Here is a 15,911-nt window from a genome sequence, read left to right as displayed (position 1 = left end):
GAAGCAGACCCAGCTGGAGAACTGTGGATGCTGCTGCCATGAGACCGAGCATCCTTTGAAACTTCTTTAGCGGGACTATAGTGCCGCGGCGGAAGGTTTCTGTCATGCGCTGAATAGTCAATCTGCGCTGTAGCGATATTTGAGCTGTCATTGACAGCGAGTCCAGTTCTGTGCCCAGAAAAGATATTCTCTGACTGGGAGACAGTGAACTTTTCGCCCAGTTGACTTTGAGACCCAGATTCTCGAGATGTTCGAGTAAAATGGTTCTGTGTTCTATGAGCTCTGTATGTGACTGAGCTAGAACCAGCCAATCGTCCAAGTAGTTCAAAACTCGCATTCCCCGAAGTTTCAGGGGAGCGAGGGCTGCGTCCATGCACATCGTGAATGTACGGGGTGCTAGGGACAGGCCAAACGGTAGGACTGTGTATTGATAAGCCTGGCCCTCGAAGGCGAATCTCAAAAATCGCCTGTGACGTGACACTATTTGTATTTGGAAATACGCGTCTTTCAGATCTATTGACACAAACCAGTCCCCGTGGCGAATTTGCGCGAGGATTTTCTTGGTTGTGAGCATTCTGAACCGGCGTTTTGAAAGCGCTTCGTTCAGTTGTCTTAGATCTAGTATGGGACCCCCGTCTTTTTTCGGAACCAGAAAATATCTGCTGTATAGCCCCCCTTCGCTCTGAGCTTGAGATAAAGGCTCTATTGCCCCTTTGCTCAACAGTTTCGCAATTTCGGTACGAAGTACACTTGCTACTTCCTTTTCTACTGTGGTTTCGATTCGCACCGCACAACGGCGGGGACGTCGAGCGAACTGTAGTGAATAGCCTCTTTCTTTAATGTTCAGCACCCATTCTGATACACCGGGAAGCTTTGCCCACGCATGTGCATGCATAGCTAAGGGTTGAATGAGATCGGAGCTCTGGTCGTGACATAGTGGCGACCGGGGAGCTTCGGTATGCTGTATTATAGACACCGCATTTGCAGCGCTCGAGGCGGGGAGTGTTTTGATCACAGCGGGCGGTTCGCCCGCGCTCGGCTCTCTCACGGCAGGTAGCTGAGAGACGGCGAGCGTGGGGGAAACCGAGGGATTCGTCATGTCTGTGAGTGAATGTGGGCGCAGGACAGCGGGCACATTTGCACTGAAAACACCATCGACCTGAGTCGGCTGTATGTGTGTTGGTTTCGTTTTTACAGAAACCGAGAGACATGCAGCGTGTAGTGTTTGTGGGCACTGGGATGTGGGCATGCTCACTACATCCTGTGCGCAATCGACATGAGTCGATTTTATGTGCGCGAGCCCTGTGGGGCGGGCTGTGTCTGTGTGTAGGAATGGGCACTGGGCAGTGGGCATTTTTACTACACTCATAACACCGTCGGCCGTGGCCGGAATACCAGAAAATATGCTCTTTACAGGATTTATCTGGGTCGCCGTGAAAACGGCGTTTGTGTACAGGCAAGCGGGTAATGTAACCGACTTGTTTACTGCAGAGTACACTGGAACAGTCGCATGTAATGGAACTGGACGAGCGAGAAGTTTTGGTGGAAACCCGGCCGCAGCGGGGCTTGAACACCGTCGTTTTCCTAAGCTGGCTAGGAAGACTTTGAGGCCTCGGGCTTCATCTCAATCTTCGGCCGAGTCCCACGCGGTGGGGGGCGGCGGCCAGCAGAGCGAGAGCGTGGTCTCTGGTCCTGGGCCTGTCGATGCTGTGAGGCGGCGGCGGGGGGCGGCGGCTGCGAGCTGCGAGCAGACGGCTGTTTAGAGCGGCCTGATGCGGAGCTAGAGCGCTTTGGCAAGAAGTGCTTCATGGCCTGCGACGTCTTTTGTACCTCAGCGAATCTGTCCGCGAAATCTTTGACGGACGATCCGAAGAGGCCAGTAGCAGAAACGGGGGCGTCGAGGAACACAGAGCGCTCCGAGTCCGGCATTTCTGAAAGCGTCAGCCAGAGGTGTCTCTCAGCAACGGTGAGAGAGGCCATGTTCCGCCCTATGGCCTGTGCAGCGGATTTTGTAGCGCGGAGAGCGAGGTCCGTAGCGCTCCTTAAATCCGCCACGTTGACTGCTTCCGTGCCTTCCTCGTCCAGCTTTCGGAGAAGGTTAGCTTGGAAGATCTGGAGAGTGGCCATAGTGTGTAGCGCTGATGCAGCCTGCCCAGCGGCGGTGTAAGCGCGACTGTGCAGGGTAGAAGTAGCGCGGCAGGCTTTTGAAGGTAGCGCCGTCTTAGTCCGCCGTCCAGCAGAGGGCGGGCAAAGATGGGCTGCTACTGCCTCCTCCACCAGAGGAAGAGCGAGGTATCCTCTGTCTTTGGCACCGTCCACCACGGAGAATGCCGCTGAAGCAGAGGAGCGCAGCCTGGCTGAGAAAGGGGCGCTCCAAGACTTTGCCAGTTCTTCGTGAAGCTCAGGAAGAAACGGGGCGGGTCTTGAGGGCGTGGAAACGCGGTCCCCTTGTAGGAAACAACCGTCCAGACGGTTGCGTGTAGGCTCGGCGGGCGCGGACCACTCGAGGCCGAGGCTCTCTGTGGCCTGTGTGAGCAGACGCATCAGCTCAGCTTCAATACTGGCCCGTTTTCCTGACGACTCGCGGGCAGAAGAAGGGGCGAGGTCCACAGAGCTCGCCCAATCCTCGCTGTCCGAAGCCAGGATAGAGCAGTTGTCCTCCTCGAAATCTCCGGCGGAAGCGGCGGCCAACGGCGGCCACTGTCCGGGAGTGAGAGACTCGAGTGAAGCAGACAGCGAAGCTGGCAGGCGCACCGGCGAGCTTTTCTCGGTGGGAGGCTCAGGGATCCGCTGAGCACGGCGCTTTTTACGGCGCGGCGTCACAGCGGGAAGTGCAGGCTCGTGGAAGGTTGCCATGCGAGTCCTCAGAGTCGCCATAGGCATAAGCTCGCAGTGAGGGCATCCGCCGTCGGCGAGCGCTAGAGCTGCATGTCCTTCACCCAGGCAGGAAACGCAGATGACATGGCGGTCCCCGTCGCTGAGTGGGGCTCGGCACGAGCCACAGGATGGACGAGACATCTTGAAAAAGACGCTCTGCTCTTTTAGAGAAGGAGTGTGAGTCGCGGCGGCGAACACACACTAGCAATGAAAAGGATATGACGCCGGATAGCGTAGCAGGAACGGCGGTTGAAGGCGGCGCGGCCAGCGACTCCAGGTACCGAACTCGTCCCGCTGAAATGCTTTTTCCACGGCGCGGCTTCTTCTCTCTGGATCCAGCGATGCGTGAGCTCCGCTGAAGAGATGAAAAATCGGTAAGCTAGCCTTTCGATGCTATATTTATAGCCCCAGGCCACGCCCGTTTCGGCGGGACGTGACGTATTGGGCGCGAAGCGCCCCCATTGGTGCTGACGTCACGATAGGGCCTTATCGATAGGCTGCTGCAGTTGCCGCAGGGCAGCCAATAGGCGCGCAAGCTGTCTCGCCTATGTCTGCATGCTGCCGCAACGCGTTTTACATTATTTCAAAATTAAGGATAATTTTTTGGCTTCAGTATCTCGCGGAAAAGAGATTTTCCCTAGCGTAAGACTTACGCAGTACGAGAGTACCTCTCGTAAGAGAACTAAATATATGGATATGAGAATGTGTATACAATATAAATAAATTAACAATCTCTTATTTTTTCTAATTTCACTAAACATTTCATTAAGTTTCGTGAACATTTTTATTAAACATGGACCTTATGTTCATTAAAAATACTTTTTATGCTATTGTATGCTCATTTGTTAAATGTAAGCAACTAATTTAGACGTGCAAACTGGGTGCCGGTGTGGTGAGAAGTTGGAGCTCGGCCAGATTCGGCTCGAAGTCGTTCATCTTCGGATGCGGCGCCGCGCGCGTTGTTACAAAAAATGTCGCGCACACCGCCAGGCGAAATTGGGTCTTGCGAACCCAACGCGCACGACCGCCCACACCGCAATGACGTCATTTTTGCCGCGCCTTCGCACTCGTGCGGACGCGTCGAGTATAAACAAGGCTTCATAGACGCCGGCGCGACCACAACATTGCCCAACATCAAATGGCAAACGTAATGCAAGCGGAACGAAACTGCTCGTTATTGTGTGGTTGAAGGACCGTTTATCAGTTTGGACCAGTGCAGCGCGAGCTGATCATGATCATGCGACACTGTTACTACACAGCGCCAAGAGATCCAGTAAAGAAAGCATTTGAATTCACCACAGAAGTAATAACATCGCTGCGAGATCTAGTGAAACATTCACATTTCTCTGTTATTAACGGATCAAACAGCGCTGACGTGGAACCCTGCAAGAAACATTGTGCCATGAATGAACTATCCAGTGTCCACAGATCAGCAACATTCACCATGGATTTACTGTAGTAACACTAACTGCAACCATGGAAGTTTGGCAGGAATAGTAGGCTATAATGCCTTCAAGTAACATTACATCAGTTTATTTTGGCATTATGAATACAATTTCTGCCCTCAAATGTTAATCTGAACTAAAATAAACCTTTGTTTATAACTACTACAATATTACATTTCATTTATTCCAAGGAGCTGTTTTGTTTTATATGCTCCTAAGAAGAGTCAATTATAGCTCCAGAACTGCTCAAAGTAAAAAAAATATCATACTTTATGATGTTAGTTTTAATAAAAAAAAATAATTAAAAAAAAATTAAATCAAGGAAATTTCTCTGGCATTTCTTTCTTTTTGCTGTATTGAAAATGTACCAAACCTAACCGTGACACAAGTGTATCGTATCGAACCGAACCGTGAATTTTGTGAACCGTTATCACGCCCACTCGCATATTGCCTTTCCAAACAAAAAGTGTCTTACAAAATTTAAATCAATGTATTGTTTTATGTGAATGATTAGGCAGGATGATTTTCACATAATTTTGAAGAAAAAACTCTAGGCCAGTGGTTCCCAACCTTTTTTTGTCTGAGACCCCCTTTTTCCCAAGAAAATATTTTAGGGCCCCCCTTCACATTTTATGATATTTTCGCTCTTGTAAGCTTGCAGCAAGGATGACAAAATATGTTGTTTTCAAACAAACGGTATGTTTACTATAAACAGATATGTTTATGCACAAATAATAGCCTATAATATTGAAAATACAATAACAAAAACATTAGTAGGCCCTTTGTAATTTAAAAATGTAAGCCTAGGAGTAGCCTATAAATTTGCCCTATTTTAAATGCAATAACAACAATATCAGTATTCACACTTGTGTGTAGGTAAAAAAAAGAATGCATATAGGGTATTACTAAATGACTTCTGTCTGGGGCCTCAATACTTGCATGTTATTTGTGAGGCTTTTTCAATGTGAGGCTTTATTTTTGAGGCTTTTGGCGCTATAGCGAGCGATAATAAACTTGCGTTTAACTTGCAGAATAATGCGTCTTTCGGAAGAACATTGTAGCCGGAACTACTTCTCTCTCTGTGTGCGTCTATGACGAGCACGCAGGTACTGGGCTACTCCGCAGCGGCAGCGATCCGAACCAGGGTAAAATAGTCCCAATGTAATCACTTATTATAGGTGTACCATAGTGATTCAGGATAATACAAAAACACGGTTTGGAAAATGGATTTATGATGAACTCGCTCATTATATGAATTTTGAACAGAAAAAAGTTAAGAACTTTTATTTAATGCAAATTGCTCAAAACTTTTCAAAATATGACGCGACCCCCCACAGAGCTCGCTGAGGCCCCCTTGTGGGCCGCGACCCCCCTGTTGGGAACCGATGCTCTTGGCGACAAAATGCATTATTCAGAAGTCTTATGGACACATATTTAGTATGTGTTTTGGCCTTATTTCAGAAATTTTCATTTTTAGTTTTTCAATAAGCATGCATAAACATTATTTTCTCAAAAATACAAACATGTACATACATGTTGCTCACATATTATGGTAGCCCTGTTTGTGCTAAAGAGAGTGTAATTATACCTTTGCCATTAATATGTTTATAAGCAACTGAAAAAAGCACAAATGTAAGGGCATGTCAGAACATCTCAAGGACCCCAAAAACACCTTAGGCCCCAGAGGGTTAAAGAGTGAGCCATTGAATCATTCGATTTGTTTTTGTTTTTAAACGCTCATTCATGGTGAAACACCACTGTGTGTTGCTCAGAGGAGCAGCGGTTCATTTTGCTGTGGGTTCTTTTGTAACTATTTTCACTGACAAGGGAAAAATAAACAAAGTAACTGGGAATATTGTGTCTAAAAAGTTAATAAATTACTGTGTTTCACAATTGCTTTGACTCAATTCTCAAATGAAATTCTCAAAACAATACATTTCTTGTTTTTAACTATTAGTTCCTTGTGTGTTGCATGTGTTTTGGCATAAAAGAGTAATTTTCTCAATAACTAAATGCACATAACTTTCTAATCAAAACTGACGAGTTGATTCTCAGTAACGTTGTCACAACTTCTAAACATTCTTTCATTAAGTGAGTCATTGTTACAAACTGCTCCGAGACACGAAGGTTGAGATCCAACTACAGCTTTAATTAAGGGGCAATCCAGACACGTAATCCAATATACAGGCAATAGGTCAAAACACAGGTAGGCCTAGTGATGTTACGTCTGACACCGACGCTCCGAAGCTTGCTTCAAACTCGAACGGTCCTTGCAATGAACCACTGCTTCGGAGCTTGTATCATTACGTCACTAGTCACGTGAAAATGACTTCTGAAGCAAACACACTGGTTCACTCCTGTAGTGAACCACCTGACTGCTTTGACAGCCCAATCCAGTGTTGACAGGTTTGAAACCTGGCGGCTGTATTTCTTATAAAAGTGAAGCCAAACCATGGCAACACTGTGGGTTGCAGTAGTCGGTGTCTCTAAAGCTGGTGAAATTGTTTAAAAAAAAAAAAGATATCACCTTTCACCAAAGACAAAGAAAATAATATTTCTGAATAAAAAACATACCATTTAATGAAAACTTTGTCTAAGCCTTCTGCATGTAGCCAAAGCACACCCTCTGCCACATTTTTTTATTATTAATTAGAGAACATATGAACATTGTTGCATAAAAATATGCATCAAAGACAGAAACTTCAAAAAACCCTCTGCTACATTATACAAGTACAACCAGTTACACAAGCACATCCTTTTCAACATACAAAAATATCAGTTAACAAGTTAAGAGTTCTGCTTCCCACAGCTAAACAAGATAAAGCTTTCACACATGATACTGCCCTGCTAAAAAAAACCCCCGAAATTACCGAAATTCTATTGGATTTAATGGTTTTCATGAGAATTTTATTGGTTGTAATGGGAATTATAGTGGTCTCTGTGGGTCTCTACTGATATGTGTTGGGTTCTATTGGTGGGGGCATTAAATCCTAATGGAATATGTCCCAAACACACTACAAAAAAGGATTCCGTAGTGGTTTAAATGGTAAAAGCCAATGGTTCCTATTGGTATTTTAATAGAAACCATTAGTATTTCTGTGATGGTTTCCAACTTTTTTTAAGCTGGTCTGATCTTCTGTCCTTGTCTAAAGAAATAATTACACACACACATCATGCTTAATGTTTTATCATCAAGGTGAACACATGGAATTCATCAGTATCTGTAAAATTCACCTACATAAATGAGTTTCACAGCACTAACACTGTTTCAGCTTTGATCGCCTCGGTAAACACGTAATAAACGGGGCGTTGACATATAAGCCTACTTGCATTTTATGGTTGTCAGCTTTGTTGCATTACATTTACTTCACCAGGAGATTGTGCTGCAATTTCTATATGAATGAAGCTTCGAGTAATGAACCATTTTCGACACAATTGTATCAGAAAGCAATAATGCTTCGAAACGCTTCATTTGGCCATCACTAGGTAGGCCGTCAAAACAAACAAACAAACAAACAAACAAACAAACAAACAAACAAACAAACAAGGCAGAGGTCAGAGGCAAAAGAGTCGGACGAAAAATCCAAAAAACCAAGAGACATGAAACCAGGGAAACCGCTCGGAAATGCAGTGCATCAACATACAAAACATCGCAGTGAGTGAATGAGTGAATGAGTGAACATGGTATACGCTGATTTCACGCAGCCGCCATTTTGAAATCGAAAGTGAGGCTCCGGTGGGAAGAACCCCGGAAGTAAAGATAAACAACAATGCCTTGGATTACCAACCTGAAGCTGCTGCCGCGATTTACACTATTGGATGTTAATATCCAATATAGGATATGTATATAGTTCATACCTGCTTCGTTTTTTACATTCTGAATTATATATTAAAAAAATATTTTATTTATAAATGAATTTCACTGTATATAGTCTAAAGTACGAAAGAAATGTTTGTACATTTTTAGAATTGACACAACATCATTAAACACAACAATACGCTATCACATTCACGACTCTCCTGTGATTAAAGGCGACACTTCCGGTTCTCTTACGAGAGGTCTCTCGTACTGCGTAAGATATCTTACGCTAGGGGAAAATCCTTTTTCCGCGAGATATTGAAGCCAAAAATTATCCTTAATTTTGTAATAATGCAAAACGCGTTGCAGCAGCAATGCAGACATAGGCGAGACAGCTCGCGCGCCTATTGGCTGCTCTGCGGCAACTGCAGCAGCCTATCGAGCGAGGCCTGGCGTGACGTCAGACCCAATCAGGGCACTTCGCGCCCGCTGCGTCACGTCCCGCCGAAATGGGCGTGGTCTAGGCCTATAAATATCGCTCGCAGGCAGCTATTATCTGATTTTTCATCCTTCAAGCGAAGCACACGCATCGCTGGAGCTGGATTAGGAGCCGCGCCGTCGAGAGAGAGCACCTTCAGCGGGACGAGTCACTGAAGTCGCTGGCCGCGCCGCCTTCCTGCCTTCCTGCTGCGCTTTCCGGCGCTTATATCCTTCTCTTTATTACACTGTATTTCTGTGTGTGTGTGTCGCCGCCGCGACACACATTTCTAAAAGAGCTAGCGTCTTTTTAAAGATGCCTTCCTGCGGCTCGTGCAGAGCCACACTCAGCGACGGGGACCGCCACGTGATCTGCGTTTCCTGCCTGGGTGAGGAACATGCAGCTCTCGCGCTCGCTGACGGCGGATGCCCTCACTGCGAGCTGATGGCAATGGCGACTCTGAGGACTCGCCTAGCCGTCTTCACCGAGACTGCTCCCCCGCCCGCCGCGGCGTCGCGCCGTAAAAAGCGCCATGCCCAGCGGGCCCCGGAACCCTCCCTCAGCCGCCAAAGCTCGCCGGTTCGCCCGCTTGCTTCCCCGGCTTCTTCTGTTTCGCTTCCTGACGGACAGCGGCCGCCGTCTGCCGCCGCTTCCGTTGATATCGCGGATGAGGAAGCCCTGCTGGGAGAGGATGATTCCTGCTCTATCCTGGCGTCAGGCAGTGAGGATTGGGCGGGCTCTGAGGACCCCGCGCCCCCTGCCCGCACTTCGTCAGGCAAGAGAGCTTCCATCGAGACGGAACTCATGCGAGTACTCGCACAGGCCGCGGCGAGCCTCGGCCTCGAGTGGTCTTCGCCTGAGCAGCCCGCTCACAACCGGCTGGATGGATTTTTCCTGCCTGGGGAGCGCGCTTCACCTGTGTCCAGACCGGCGCCTTTTCTTCCTGAGTTACACGAAGAAGTCGCCAAGTCCTGGAGCGCCCCCTATTCTGCTAGAGTGCGTCCTGCTGTTTCTTTGGCATTCTCCGCCGTTGACGATGCCAAGAACAAAGGATACCTCTCGCTGCCGCCGGTTGAAGAGGCGATAGCGGCCCACTTATGCCCGCCCTCCGCTGGACGGCGTGCTAAGCCGGCCCTACCCTCTAAAGCTTGCCGCACGACGTCGAGCTTGCTCCACCGCGCTTTCTCCGCCGCCGGGCAAGCTGCGTCAGCGTTGCATACCATGGCAACGCTCCAGATCTTCCAGGCCGATCTCCTCCGTAAGCTGGATGAGGAAGGACCTGACGCGATCTGCGTGCCGGACTTAAGGAGTGCCACGGACCTCGCCCTTCGTGCTACTAAGTCCGCAGCGCAAGCCATTGGACGGACTATGGCTTCTCTCACCGTGTCTGAGAGACATCTATGGCTGACGCTCTCGGAAATGGCCGAGTCTGAGCGCACCGCGTTCCTCGACGCCCCGCTTTCCGCCGCAGGCCTCTTCGGATCCTCCGTCAAAGATTTCGCGGAGAGATTCGCAGAGGTACAGAAAGCGTCTCAGGCTATGAAGCACTTCCTCCCGAAGCGCTCCAGCTCTGCAGCAGGCCGTGCGAAACCGTCTGCTCAGAGCTCACAGCCACAGCCACCGTCCACCGCCTCCACTTCACAGCGCCGCCAGGCCAGAAGCGCGAGACCGCGCTCCCGCTCATCCGGTCGCCGCCCCGCAGGACGCGGCCCGCGACCTAAGGTTACGGTGAAGCCCGAGGCCCCGAAGTCGTCCTAGCACAGCTAGGAAAACGACGGTGTTCCAGTCCCGCTGCGGCCGGACTCACACCAAAGCTATTCGCTCGTCCAGTTCCAGAAAATGTGACTGTTCCAGTGTTTTCTGCAGCCAACAAGTCGGTTCTGTCACCCGCTTGCCTGCACACAAATGCCGTTTTCACGGCTACCCAGATAAATCCCCAAAAGAGCGTATTTTCTGGTGTCCCGGCCACGGCCGATGGTGTTTCGTGTGTAGTAAGAATGCCCACTGCCCAGTGCCCATCCCTACACATAAGCACAGCCTGTCACACAGGGCTCGCGCACATAAAACCGACTCAGGTCGGTTGCGCTTCAAACATGGTGAATGTGCCCACTACCCAGTGCCCACTAACACCACGTTATGCATGTCTCACGGTTTCTGTAAAAACGAAACCAACGTGCACTCGCTTCACGCAAGCGAACGATGTTTTCGGTGTGATAAATGTGCCCGCTGTCCCGCGCCCACATCCACACATAGACATGACAGTTCCCACGGGAACCGCCCAGCCCTCCCCCTCGCGGTTAACCACCGTAGAGGAGTCGAGCGCGGGCAATCTGCCCGCTGTCATCAGCGCGCCCCATGCCTCAAATGTCACGAGCGACACGCTTGTGTTACAGCACACAGAAGCTTCTCCATCGCTGAGCGAGCGGAGCGCGCTTCGTATTCGACCCCTAGCTATCCATGCAGACGCATGGGCAAAGCTGCCCGGGGTTTCGAAGTGGGTGCTGAACATTATAAAAAGAGGCTATTCGCTGCAGTTTCGCCGACGCCCTCGCCGCTATGTGGCGCGCGTCGAGACCACGGTAAAAACAGAAGTAGCACATCTACTTCGAGCCGAAGTGACGAAACTATTGAGAAAAGGGGCCATAGAACCCCTCTCTCAAGATCAGAGCGAAGGAGGGCTATACAGCAGATACTTCCTGGTACCGAAAAAAGACGGGGGTCTCAGACCCATACTAGATCTAAGGCAACTGAACAAAGTGCTTGTGAAGCGACAGTTCAGGATGCTCACGACCAGGCAAATCCTTGTGCAGATTCGCCAAGGAGATTGGTTTGTGTCAATAGATCTGAAAGACGCGTATTTTCAAATACAGATAGCGTCACGTCACAGGCGATTTTTGAGATTCGCCTTCGAGGGCCAGGCATATCAGTACACAGTCCTGCCGTTCGGTTTGTCCCTAGCACCCCGTACATTTACGAAGTGCATGGACGCGGCGCTCGCACCCCTCAGAATGAGAGGCATGCGAGTGCTGAATTATTTGGACGATTGGCTGATTCTAGCGCAATCTCGCGCAGTGCTCATAGAACACACGACCATTTTACTCGATCACCTCGAGGATTTGGGTCTGAGTGTCAATTGGGCGAAGAGCTCCCTGTCACCCAGTCAGAAAATATCTTTCCTGGGCACAGAACTGGACTCACTATCCATGATAGCGCGACTATCACAACAGCGCGCGGTAGACATTCGACGCACAGCGAACTCTTTTCGCTGCGGCGCGTCTGTCCCGCTCAAAAGATTTCAGAAGATGCTAGGTCTCATGGCCTCAGCATCGTCAGTACTCCAGCTGGGTCTGCTCCGCATGCGCCCGCTGCAGTTTTGGCTGAAAGCGCGAGTCCCACGCAAAGCGTGGGCACCCGGTTTGCTTCGCCTCAGGGTCAATCAGAAATGCGTTACAGCTCTGAAACCCTGGAAAGCGAACGACTGGTACCAATCAGGTGTAAGCCTGGGGACTTCCTCGAGGGTGAAAGTGGTGTCCACGGACGCGTCCACCTCGGGATGGGGAGCGCTGCTCGAGGGCAGACCGTTCTTCGGCCCGTGGTCAGAACGGGAGAAGCTCCTGCACATAAACTGCCTCGAAATGCTGGCAGTAGACAACGCGCTGACGCGTTTTTGTCCCCAAATAAAAGGTCACCACGTCTTGGTCCGCTCGGACAACATGTCTGTGGTATCCTACATAAATCGCCAGGGCGGCATCAGATCCGAGAAACTGTACAGGCTGGCAGAACGCCTCCTGGTATGGGCTCAGTGCAACCTGCGCTCGCTCAGAGCAGCGCACGTGCCAGGGATCATGAATATAGGACCAGACAGACTGTCCAGGAACAATGTTCCGGCAGGCGAATGGTCCCTACACCCACAGACAGTCCAACTGCTGTGGAAGAAATTCGGCAGAGCGGAAGTGGACCTGTTTGCGTCTCAAGAAAACGCTCACTGTCAAGAATTTTTCTCCAAGAGCAGGAGCGCGCTGGCCCATGTGTGGCCCCGCCGCCCGCTCTATACTTTTCCCCCCGTCTCTCTCCTGCCTCAGGTGATAGAACGGATCAGGGAAGAAGGATGCTCAGTACTGCTGGTAGCACCGTTCTGGAAAAACCAACCTTGGTTCCCAGCCGTGATGCAGTTAGCAAGTACTGCCCCGTGGCCAGTACCAGTGAGGAGAGATCTCCTCTCACAGGCCCGCGGCTCGATCTGGCATCCTCACCCGGATCTATGGTCCCTTCATGTCTGGGCCATCAACGGGTACATGTTGGACTCCCTAAAGGAGTATTAAACACGATCACGCAGGCTAGAGCTCCGTCTACAAGACGACTCTATTCTTCGAAATGGTCAGTGTTTTCGGGCTGGTGCACAGCCCGTGGTGTGTCACCCACAAATTGTGATGTGACGGAGGTGCTTTCCTTCCTACAAGAGCTGTTGGATGGGGGCAGGGCCCCCTCCATGCTCAAAGTTTATGTGGCGGCTATAGCAGCGTTCTCAGAAACAACGCTTGGTCAGTCAATAGGAAGGAACGATTTAGTCATCCGCTTCCTTAAAGGAGCTAAGAGACTGAATCCTCCCAGACCTCCCTCAGTCCCCGTATGGGACCTTTCTACGGTTCTGGAAGCCATGAAAGGTGCGCCATTTGAGCCTTTACAGTCAATCGATTTGAAACACCTGTCTTTCAAAACGGTGTTTTTGCTGGCTCTCGCTTCGGTGAAGCGCATAGGGGATCTGCACGCGCTCTCTGTGAGCGCGGCGTGCATGGAGTTTGGGCCCAATGACTCAAAAGTTATACTCAAACCTAAGCACGGTTATGTTCCAAAATCCCTCAACACACCGTTTAGGGCGCAGATTATCTCTCTGTCAGCCCTACCGGTCCCTGATGAGGAAAGAGACGCGAGCCTCCTTTGCCCAGTCAGGGCATTACGAGCTTATGTGTCTCGCTCGTCTGTTTTCAGACAGACGGAACAGCTCTTTGTTTCGTTTAGAGGACGTTCTAAGGGACTAGCCGCGTCGAAACAGAGCCTATCCAGATGGATAGTTGATGCTATTCAGCTGAACCTGATGCGTTCAGCTCAGAATGCTGCGTTTACTGAGCACAGCTCAATTTTCGACAGTTTAAAGCTGGGCAAACTGTGTAAGACCCACATTTTTTCCCCATCTGTTCAGGCCGTACCCCGCCCTGTCTGTATGATGAAATTTGCGTCCCTTCGACGCTACTTTATGTGGAAAAGTGAGGCTGCACCCCTCCTTCTTCCCGGACTCTCTGTGAGTTCACTGAGTGTTTGTGCACTATATGTACCCCGGGCTTTCGCCCTTGGGTCTTTGGTGTCAGATCTCAGCACGCACGGCGTTTTACACTGGGTCCCCTAGCGTAAGATATCTTACGCAGTACGAGAGACCTCTCATAAGAGAACGTACTCGGTTACTAACGTAACCTCGGTTCTCTCTAGAAGAGGGAACGAGTACTGCGTATCTTGCCGTGCATGCACACGCTCTGGTTGCTTCGATGATGAAAAACCAGATAATAGCTGCCTGCGAGCGATATTTATAGGCCTAGACCACGCCCATTTCGGCGGGACGTGACGCAGCGGGCGCGAAGTGCCCTGATTGGGTCTGACGTCACGCCAGGCCTCGCTCGATAGGCTGCTGCAGTTGCCGCAGAGCAGCCAATAGGCGCGCGAGCTGTCTCGCCTATGTCTGCATTGCTGCTGCAACGCGTTTTGCATTATTACAAAATTAAGGATAATTTTTGGCTTCAATATCTCGCGGAAAAAGGATTTTCCCCTAGCGTAAGATATCTTACGCAGTACTCGTTCCCTCTTCTAGAGAGAACCGAGGTTACGTTAGTAACCGAGTACGTTTTCTTCCCACCGGAGCCTCGCTTTCGATTTCAAAATAACGGCTGCGTGAAATCAGCGTATAAATAGGCTGAGACTAACAGGGTAATGAGACACAGGTGAATGCAATCAGTGATGATCAGGCCCGGCAGTGAGTTATGGGAAATGTAGTTTGTGAGGGAGTGATAATAGTCTGGTGTGGGGTGCCCTCTGGTGTCTCTCAAGGGCACTCCAGCTGGTGACCGTTACAGTCATTAAATGATCAATTCGGTTGTCAAAATCTGTCAACATACATGTATGTTCTACAAATGTGTATGACATGGAATGTAAAATTGGCAAATGACTTGCTATAGTAATAAAATTGGAATCACAATCTTACCAATCAACCAATCAAGTTTGGAAGCATATATAGGGAGGTCATTTTCTGGCAATTTTTTTGTTCACTATATTTGTAAGATTTACATATAAGAAGTGTGTAAAATTGACATGCAAATGGGAATGTTTACATGTAACATAAATAAATAATAAATAAATGTTCTGTATAGAAATGTGCATTTTATTTGAAAGTGTACTAAAGTTTTCCCAGTAAACTTTTACCTACTGTTCTGATACACAATATCATTTTGCTACACTAAATCATTTGACAGTTTATTTGATTAAATATAAAAAGTCTAAAATGTCTAAAATAATATACTATGTACAGTTAAGCAGATGAGCCCAGAATATAAATGCATTGTGCAAAATTTCACGTGTACCGTTTTCATCCCATAGAAAACCATTATAAAGAAAATGCTTAGCGTGCAGCTGCTTGCATCACCAATATAGCAAGTTTGGTCTTTTTATAGATGCATAAAGCCAAGTTAAGTGTTGTTGTTTTTTTTGTTCGTTTTTTTTACAAAGATTTAATGATTTTCTTTGGCAAAGCACTTGCTGTGCTCATCTGCTTGTTGTATATATATAGTATATATATAGTGTGTATATTGTAGATAAAGTTTATACTGAATTTTATCTTTATTACTGTACTGTATATGTCTAATAAGACACGTTAAGCGTTTTCTTTACAACAGGTTTATATAGGAGGGAAACTTGAAACCTTGTGTGTTAAGTTCATATTCTGAGTGCATCTGCTTACCTGAATATAGTATGCACCATTAATAATGTTTATACTGAGTTTGGTCTTGTATTAGTCCATTATGCCACATTAAGCATTTTTCACATTAAGAATTGTTGGGGAATCCTGGAGTATTCAATTCGTTTTTTTTGTTTCAAATACATTTGTCATATTTTACTTCCATTGAGAATGTTACGACTGTTAAAAAAATTTGCCAAAGCAATTAAGAAAAACTGTAACTTTTTATTTATGGAATTGTATAAGCAATGTTACACTTGCTACTGGTCTGAGTATCAGCTGATATTCGAAAGTATAGCATTCTTGCTCATG

General features: G+C 48.3%; 1 protein-coding gene and 1 long non-coding RNA gene across 6 annotated transcripts in view; one reads left to right on the top strand and one right to left on the bottom strand.

Moving 5' to 3' along the window:
- Positions 1-15,911, bottom strand: part of LOC309485333 (B-cell scaffold protein with ankyrin repeats-like) — a 111,334-nt gene that overhangs the window by 17,194 nt on the left and 78,229 nt on the right. The gene's annotated exons all lie outside the window — the stretch shown is intronic.
- On the top strand, positions 5,709-15,870 carry LOC309486647. 2 transcript variants are annotated; one of them, XR_014201629.1, is made up of 3 exons: positions 5,709-6,528; positions 7,809-7,997; positions 14,550-15,870. It is a non-coding gene; the product is annotated as an uncharacterized lncRNA (long non-coding RNA). The 2 variants fall into 2 exon arrangements; XR_014201630.1 differs by having other exon boundaries at positions 5,709-7,997.

The sequence above is a fragment of the Leuciscus leuciscus genome (genome assembly GCF_965113295.1).
Source record: "Leuciscus leuciscus genome assembly, chromosome: 2".
NCBI classification, from domain to species: Eukaryota; Metazoa; Chordata; class Actinopteri; order Cypriniformes; family Leuciscidae; genus Leuciscus; species Leuciscus leuciscus.
This window is presented reverse-complemented; position numbering and strand designations above follow the sequence as displayed.